Below are 8,937 nucleotides of genomic sequence, written 5' to 3' on the forward strand. Positions count from 1 at the left end.
AGAGAAACCCTGTCTCGAAAAACCAACCAAACAAACAAAATCCCAAATAAACAGTCTTCTTTGGAGCTCCAAGTCAGCAGACAATGGCTCCTGGCAACAGCAGGCCACACAGTTCCATAGATGGTCAAGATGCTATGGACCTGGATTTTCCCTACTCAAAAGATCTGGATTAAAGGAGCGTATAACAACAGGAACTAAAGTCACATCTCATTTTGTTATACTGTGGCAGATGTGGGGTCTCTGTCTTCTCGGGTATGAATTCAGTCAAGAGGCAGAGTTTAAGTGAAGGTTTGTCCAGCAGTTTAGCAGCAGTTTAGCTGGAGAAGCTGAACTGAACACTCTCGAGAGTTGGAGTCTTGAGGCAGAGCTTCATATTGGGGGTCTACGCTGTGGGTTTTAAAGTTTTAAGGAATAATTAGGACATGGGTGACATGCTCATGACTCTTTTTCTGTCACAAATCATGGTGGACTAGATCTTCCTTTTAGAGTGTTTTCTACCACCATCTACACAAAAGGAGAGGGCTATAAAAGCCACATTGTAAGCAATATTATAGTGACAACGTGAATCCCATAGTGAGGATGCAGACCCTTTGTGTATTAGTCAGGGTTCTCTAGAGTAACAACTTATAAAATGTTCTCTCTATACATAGATTTATTAGAATGCCTTACAGGCCAATGCAACAAAGGCAGGCTATGAATGGAAAGTCCTAGACTCCAGGAGCTACTCAGCCCATGACGCTGGATATTTCCGCTGGTCTTCAGCATACTCTGAAATCCCGAAGAAGGCTCTAATGCAGTGGATCCCAGCCTTCCTCATGCTGTGACCCTTTGATACAGTTCCTCATGTTGTGGTGAACCCCAACCATAAAATTATTTTCATTACTAGTTTATAGCTGTCATTTTCCTCCTGGTAGAAATTTTATAATGTAAATCTCTGTGTTTTCTGATGGTCTTGGGCGACCCTTGTGAAAGAGTCATTCAACCCCCAAGGGGTCATAACCCACAGGTTGAGAAGTGCCGTGCAGTCCCCTGAGAACTGTTGGGTGGTCTGTGGCAGCCCCTTCCTGGAGTAGATGTTAAGAACTATCCTTACCCGTGATTTAATCACTTGTGTTAGAGAAAGTAGAACAATCCATGAAAGAGAAATAGTGCCCGCACATGTTGTTCAGAGAGACCCTGTGGGTGCCAGCCAGAGGCTGCCAAGACCAAGAGTGACTTTGTTCCCTTTCTCGAGTCCTTCATATCCCCTGGCCAGCTTGTCTTCTTCATGCCCAGACCTCTCAAGTCTCCTCCTAGCACTCCCGACCTTGTCATTCGAAGCATAATGGTCTCTTTAACCCTAGCATCATGCTAGCAAGAAGATGGCCAAACACAGTAGGCATTCAAAAAGGGTTTGCTGGGCCCGGGATGTTTATGTGTTTACACGTCTTCAGAATTGCTCTTCTCTATAGCCAAAGGCTAGCTTTGAACTCTGATTCTCCTGCTTCATCCTCCTGTGCAGGGAGTGAAGGGCAAGACCAATTCAGGCAAAGAAAAATGGATAAATGGGACAAACAAATGAAACATCTGCTTTCCAGAGAAGTTAAATGTGTAGCTTCTTCTGTCATTCCTGAGAATGTCTCTCTCTCTCTCTGTTTTTTTAAAGATATTGTACTATTGGCATGTTATTTAGCAAAACTTGTATATTTTTCTAAGTTGTATTCTTAATTGATAAATAATATTTGTGTGCTAACAGAGTGCAATAGGCCAATGGGTACTTGTATACAAGCTTGAATTTAAAATCGGTATTTTCTGTGTGCTACCCAACATATACTTACTTATGCCATACTGTCTGACTTGTTCTCCTATAGCAAGAGTAACGAGTTGATTTCTTTCTTTCTTTTCTCTCTCTCTCTCTCTCTCTCTCTCTCTCTCACTTTCTTGTTTTTTGTTTTTTGTTTTTGTTTTTTCGACACAGGGTTTCTCTGTATAGCCCTGGCTGTCCTGAAACTCACTTTGTAGACCAGGCTAACCTCGAACTCAGAAATCCGCCTGCCTCTGCCTCCCAAGTGCTGGGATTAAAGGTACAAGCCACTATCGCCCGGCACAAGTTGATTTCTACCAACCTTATTTCATTCTATTTTCTGGATACATGGACAACATATGCTACCTCATAGGAGGAGTGGGCACGAGGTGTGTGGATATTACTGTAACAAGGCCTCATCCCTTAGTAGTCACCAACAGCTTAACACAACTGACTCCATGATGGAAGTACCATTCAGGTCTGTACTGGCTAGTTTTGTGTCAACTTGACACCGCTGGAGTTATCACAGAGAAAGGAGCTTCAGTTGAGGAAATGCCTCCTTGAGATACAACTGTAAGGCATTTTCTCAATTAGTGATCAAGGGTGAAAGGCCCCTTGTGGGTGGGACCATCTCTGGGCTCGTAGTCTTCGTTCTATAAGAGAGCAGGCTGAGCAAGCCAGGGGAAGCAAGCCAGTAAGGAACATCCCTCCATGGCCTCTGCATCAGCTCCTGCTTCCTGACCTGTTTGAGTTCCAGTCCTGACTTCCTTGTTGATGAACAGCAGTGTGGAAGTGTAAGCCAAATAAACCCTTTCCTCCCCAACTTGTTTCTTGGTCATGATGTTTGTGCAGGAATAGAAACCCTGACTAAGACAAGGTCATATCATAAAATTCAACATGCAGACAGTATCACTTGTCAAAATGAAGAGAAAGACCTTATGTGCTTATTATCAAAGTCCATAGTTCTGGGGAAGCCTCTAAATGCACTGACCTGGCTTCCTGGCTTCTGTGGTTCTGCTTCTGGCTAACCGTTCTCGTTAATTGAAGTCTGTCAACCTAGAATATGGTTTTTGTGCTTAAAAGTTCATGAGGAGAAGAGGCTCAGTGCTACAGTGGGATCCCAAACACCCAGTGCAGTTGCTGGCTGTCTAATAAATCCATTCTATTGGCTTAAGCCCAAGCCTTATCAGCCTTCTTTGGTGGATACCCTACAACATTTCTAGAGCTCCCACTGAGATCCCAGAAACCAGAACTCAAGACACCAAGGGTCTCAGAGCCCCTTGGAGTAGGGAAGAGTGAGGTCAAGGAGCTCCTAGCACAGTCTCAGTTAGGGGATGCACAGCCTGAGTCCCACATCCCTACGACTCTCTTTGCTCAATCACTGCCTAATGCTTTGGAGGGACCTGACACCTCTGCCCCATAGGAAAACAGAAAGTTACCTGGTGTCACCTCTGGAGGTAAGTCTGGTTAAGGTACCTTTTGTTTAGATACATAGGACAGGTCAGGGGTGGCAGGTGATCCAATGTCCAGGATCCATGTGAGATGTCACTAGATTCCCCCAGTCTGTTCATGTGTATGAATGTGTGATGGCCACCCCTGGTTGTATTTGTCACCCCCTCCACCCATCCATGTGTATGTGTCTTTCTATGAATTTCTGTTAGTTCTATTTCCATGTATTGACCTGCGGCTTTCTCTGAGACCTACCCTGGCTTAAGACTTACTCTTTCATACTGGGGACCTGAATCTTTTTGGCTCTGCCGGATCATCCAGAGGAACTCCCCAAGTCCTCTGCCTTGTGAAGCGCTCACTTGGCTCCTGCTCACGGTTAGAGTTAGTCCTGGTCCCTGTGTGGAGGTAATGAAGGATTGGGCCTTCCTGCCATCAAAGTGGGATGCACACAGGGCCTGAGAAACAGTTCCCCAAGGCAAGCACTCCCTCTGCTCCCCGACCTGCTCTAAGCAGCCAGGGAAGGAAAGAGTTCCCTTGGGATGAGCTCAAAGGAGAAGAAAAAGCTCCACACCTGCCTCCTTCATGATTTATCTCTTCTTTCCAACCAACCATCTGTATAATGGGAAAACTCAAATCCTGAATATATATTTGGAATATATAATTGGATATATAATTGAATATATAATTGAATATACAATTGGATATATAATTGGAAATATTGGATATATAATTGAATATATAATAATATATAAAATTGAATAATATATAAAATTATTGAATAATATATAAAATTGGATATATAATTGAATATATAATTGAATATATAATTGGAAAACTCAAATGCTCTGAAGAAAAAAAAAAGTAGAACAACCACTCCCAGGCCAGGGGAAGGGATCATGGCAAGACAACACAGCCTGGATAGAACAGATTTTCCCTTCTGTCCTACACAGACCAAGGAGACTTTAAACAATTTTCACCAGGTCCTTTTTAGAAGCATTAAAGGCTGCTGCTAAAATGATTTTTCTTTGTCACCCAGTAGGCTCCAGATAATAGAAAAAAAACTTTTAAAAGTTAGAAAAGTTAAAGGTATAGGCAGGTCCCAGTTGATGGAGGTAGCTCGAAGGTCAACTGAACGGGACAAGGCCTTTTGTATAAACTGAAAGCCTTTGCCGCCTTCTCTCATAACGAGACATGATTAAACTTACAGATACCCAGCTAAAATTTGATGTCTTACCCTCTGTCAGAAGAATATCTCCTAGCTGAAAGTTCTATCTCCAATCAATAGATATAGTTAGATTATCTCTCAGATTGATAACAAAGATTCCCTGGAGTATGGGCAGAAACCAACCCCCTACCCCCAGGACTGGCCCAACATCAAGTTCCTGAAATTGTTTAACTCATCAGTCCAGCTACCTCCATCCAGATTAAACAATACCCCAAGACCCTGTAAACAAAAAGAAACTTGCAGTCCATATTGCCTGGCTCAGAGAAAAAGAAATCTTGGTGCCCCATTGGTCACACTGGAATATGTCTCTCCTGACTATGAAGAAACCTGGGACCTCTGACTCTCATGAGTCTGATTCCTCCAGAGAAACAGGTAGGTGCAGTGTCTTGGACCTGAAAGATGCAGGCTTCAGCCTCCCGTGGGCAGAGGTAAGTCAACCCATCTTTGCTTTTAAATGGACAGACTCTGAGAGAGGTTACAGTAGGCAACTTGCAGCCTCAGGGACTTAGAAAACCTCCAGTGCTGTTTGATGAGACAGTACACGTGGACCTCCTGCCTTTCCATCAGAGGTTTCCCGAAACCATATGCTTACAATATGTAAATGACCTCCTTCTCGCCTCCAAAACGAAAGGTATAAAAGGACCACCAAGGAACTGCTGCAAGAGTTACAGACCTTGAAAGCCCAACTTTGTGCACCAGAGGCTCCCTATCTTGGCTACCAGCTGAGGGGAAGCAAAAGGAGCCTGTCTCAGAGTAGAATTACGGCTATCCTTCAGATCCCAGCCCCAAAGCCTAAGAGAGAGCTGCAAGAGATCCTAGGAGCAGCAGGATATTGCAGTTGCAACCTCTGAATACCAGCTTGTGGAACTAGCAAGTCCTCTATACACCAGCACAAAGAGGGGCGCTAAGTCCCTGATTGGGACTGAGACTAAACAAAGACATCTGAAGCTTGAAAGACCCAGCTGTGACTTCAGCTCCTGCCCTAGTACTTCCTGATGTAACGTTTGTCCATAAAACAAAAGAAAAAAGGGGGGTTTAACCCAAACTTTGGGGCCAGGCAATTTCCTTGTGATGTACCTGCCCAAACGAATGGACCCTGTAGCCACAGGATGGCCCACCTATCTAAGAGCTGTGGCAGCTACTGCTGGTCTAACACAAAGCAATAAACAAAAAGGTTAACTCTGGGTCAAGATGACCTACCCACAGCACCCCATGCCCTTGAGGGCCTCCTCTGAGAAACACCAGAATGCTGGCTGTCTAATGCCTGTGTGACCCAGTACCAGGCCCTACTCTTGGACCACCCTTGAGTCCGGTTTGAGAAACCCAACACCATCAGCCATTAATTCTGCTTGATGATGACCTCTTGCTGGATGCCAACCTACAGGTGCTCATCCGTGACGTCACAGATGAAAGATGAAGCCTGCTGCGTGGGAGCAGTCTTCTCTGGTGGATATCCCACAACGTGATGATTGGAATATGAAGTCTCCCAGAAGAGACGCAGGAAACCCGCCTCTGCACTTTCCCACCGCCTGCGCAGTTAGAACTCCCCTCCCCTTCCCCCTTTCCCAGCATCGATGCCTCCAGCCCTTCAGAGAAGGCAAATGGAGAGGGCCCAGCCTGGCACCGGAATATTGCAAGTCCCCTTTTCATGGTGGCACTCCCTTCCCCCTAACAGACTCCCCCCGCCCCAGGGGGTGATGCTGGCTTTGGGAATAGACAAACTGCAACATATCCCAGCCTCTGTGTCCTCGAGGCTGATACTCTCCTTGATAGATAACTAACATTCTTCTGGTGCCGATGGTTCCCATTCTTGAAGGAAACAAGGACCAAGCATCCTTGAAAAGATAAGTGGCCCACTCTGGGACCATGAGAGAAGGGAGAGTAAGTGTCCCCAGAGAGCTGTGACCAGCTTGTAAAAGTTCACTAACTTCTGACAGCACCATAAAGTTCCTTCCCAGGTCAGAAGGGTCCCCCCTCCCAGCTGCACGATTCTGCTCCTGCTGTCTGAACAAACAATATCAGGTTTGAAGGAAGGCTTCCCCTTGTCACCTTCCCTGTCACGTATCCCCAAAGTCTGAGCACCCCTGCTTATGCATGTGCGTGTATAAATACTCTAAGCCCCCTGGATGGGGGCATCACATTCCTAACCTGCGCAGTGGGGAAGGCTTGCGATCCGGGTTTGACTCGTGAATAAAAGCTCTCTTTGTTATATTACATTGGACTTGCAATTCTTAGAGTTCTAGGGTTCCCGAGACCTGGGCGTAACATCCTTACAGGCTTACTTGTTGAACTCTTGCTCTCTAGGTGGTAGTGCTACTTTGGAGGCTCTGGAACCTTGGAGGAGGGATTTAGTTAGAGCACAGTCTCTGGGGCCATGGCTTTGAAGGATAGACTTGGACCCCTGTCTCTCCCTTGCTCTCTGCTTCCTGTTTGACCCTAGGTAAAGAATCCCTCTGTCACATGGTCAGCCAATCACAATATCCTGCCCAAGCACACAGGGCAAAGCCACCCTGGACTGAGCCCACTGACACTGTGAGCAAACCAAAACCAAACCAAATGAATGACTACAAACTCCAAATCTTTTCTCCCTTAAGATTTCCATGTTTAGACGTTAGGAACATGGCCGGGATGACAAGAATTGACTGAGGAGACTGAGTCTGAAGTCCCGGGTGTGGGAAGATGATCTATGAAGAGTGGTCTTCAATCTACTTGATTTCTTAGCACTCTGGGGACTGTGGCAGGAAGATCAAGCGTTCCACACCCGGAGAGATGGCACAGTGGTTAAGAATGCTTATTGCTCTTGCAAAGGCCCTGAATTTGGTTCCCAGCATCCATGTGGGATGGTTCACACCTGCCTGCAACTCCAGCTCCCAGAGATTGGATGCTGTTTTTGGCTTCCATGGGTTTTTGCAGACACATCGCACACACACAAATACATATACAAGCAAGCAAAAACAAAACAAAACAAAACAAATCATATGTATTTTTAAAAGAAGAGATAAAGACCAGCCCAGTCTACATAATGAAACCTTGTCTCAGTGAAGACATAAGGAAGGAAGGTCATGAGAGAAAATTATTTCTATGCCTATACTCTCCAGGGCTGGCTCTGATTGAATCTATGTGATACACACTGGTGTCTAATTTGTGAAATCCTAATATATGTTTACTTCCCCACCAGAGCCACTAGCATACCTTATGTGGTATTACCATAGTCCTTGTTAATAGGACATTTTACCCATAACTATTTCTCTTGAGGAAACATGACTAATGCAATACCAAAATGCATCCAAACTGGAGCCACGGCAGCACAGATTTGCATGGAGATCACTTTCTGTTCAAAATCTGTCAGAGAAGTAAGGGCAAGGAGCTGCGTTGTGTTTGCTAATGTGAACAACCAGAGTTGGTTGCAAGGTCAACTCAGGAGAAGAGCTCAAATCCTCTGACTGATTCATCCCTCTTCCGTGCTGAAACCATCTTACCACTGGAATGAATCAAGAGGGGGAAATGTAAACCTACCAAGTATCACTTCTATTCACCAAAGCTTACGTTCAACCCAAAGTCTCTAAAGACTTCCTCACAGGTCGCAAACTCACATCCCCTGCTTACCTCTATTTAGAAAAGATTTGAGCAACCTCCCTTCCCCCACTTGTGACCACACCCCATCCCATCCCCAGCCCAATGCACACAGCAATGAGAATCAACACAAGTTCTGCAGCGCAAACGGAAGCTCAAAGGAGCGAGGTGGGCGGCTTACCCATTGAACCCACTCAAAATTTCCCTACTACAAAGTGCAGCTTATCAAATGTACAAGGTGTAACCAGGCTGAGCCTGGTTATTATGGTATCCCACCACCTCTAACAAAGCACACATGTAGCACCTGCTTATATCATTATTAATGGCAGAATGTTGATGTCCAATAATCCTTTATGTCCAATGACATAAAAAGACCTTAAGAACATCACTTTCCCAGGGTTACCTTCTGTCAACGTACTCAAAAATCAGTTGTGTTTTGTCTGTTGTTTATATCTAAAAATCCAGTTTGAATCTGCAGAATAACTAATTTTATGGAGTAAACAAGCCAGTAATTCTCTTATGAAAAAATAAGTGTTCTAGAACCAGTGTTGTTTTTGCTTCAGAGCAAGAAATGGTTCCTTCCCCCCTCCCAACTCTCCTCTATCTCTCTCTGTCCCCTCCCACGCAGTTCTTGGCAAAAGAATGTTTGAGCACTCAAGAGGCCTTACTTCATTTGGGAACACACGGTCCAGGGATGCTTGCTGTATGAGCTTGAAGCCTGCTTTGGGAGCTGCTAACCTGCCAACGCTCAATTCCAGCCTCCTAAATACTCTCCGTAATCCACACAGTCCTGACCTGGGCTCTTTCACACGCAAACGTGCTGTTTTCTTTAGTTGTTTTTTTTTTTTTAATTTTTAATATTTTTTTTGTTACNTATTTTCCTCAATTACATTTCCAATGCTATCCC

The sequence above is a fragment of the Mus caroli genome, chromosome 19, assembly GCF_900094665.2.
Source record: "Mus caroli chromosome 19, CAROLI_EIJ_v1.1, whole genome shotgun sequence".
Classification (NCBI taxonomy): Eukaryota; Metazoa; Chordata; class Mammalia; order Rodentia; family Muridae; genus Mus; species Mus caroli.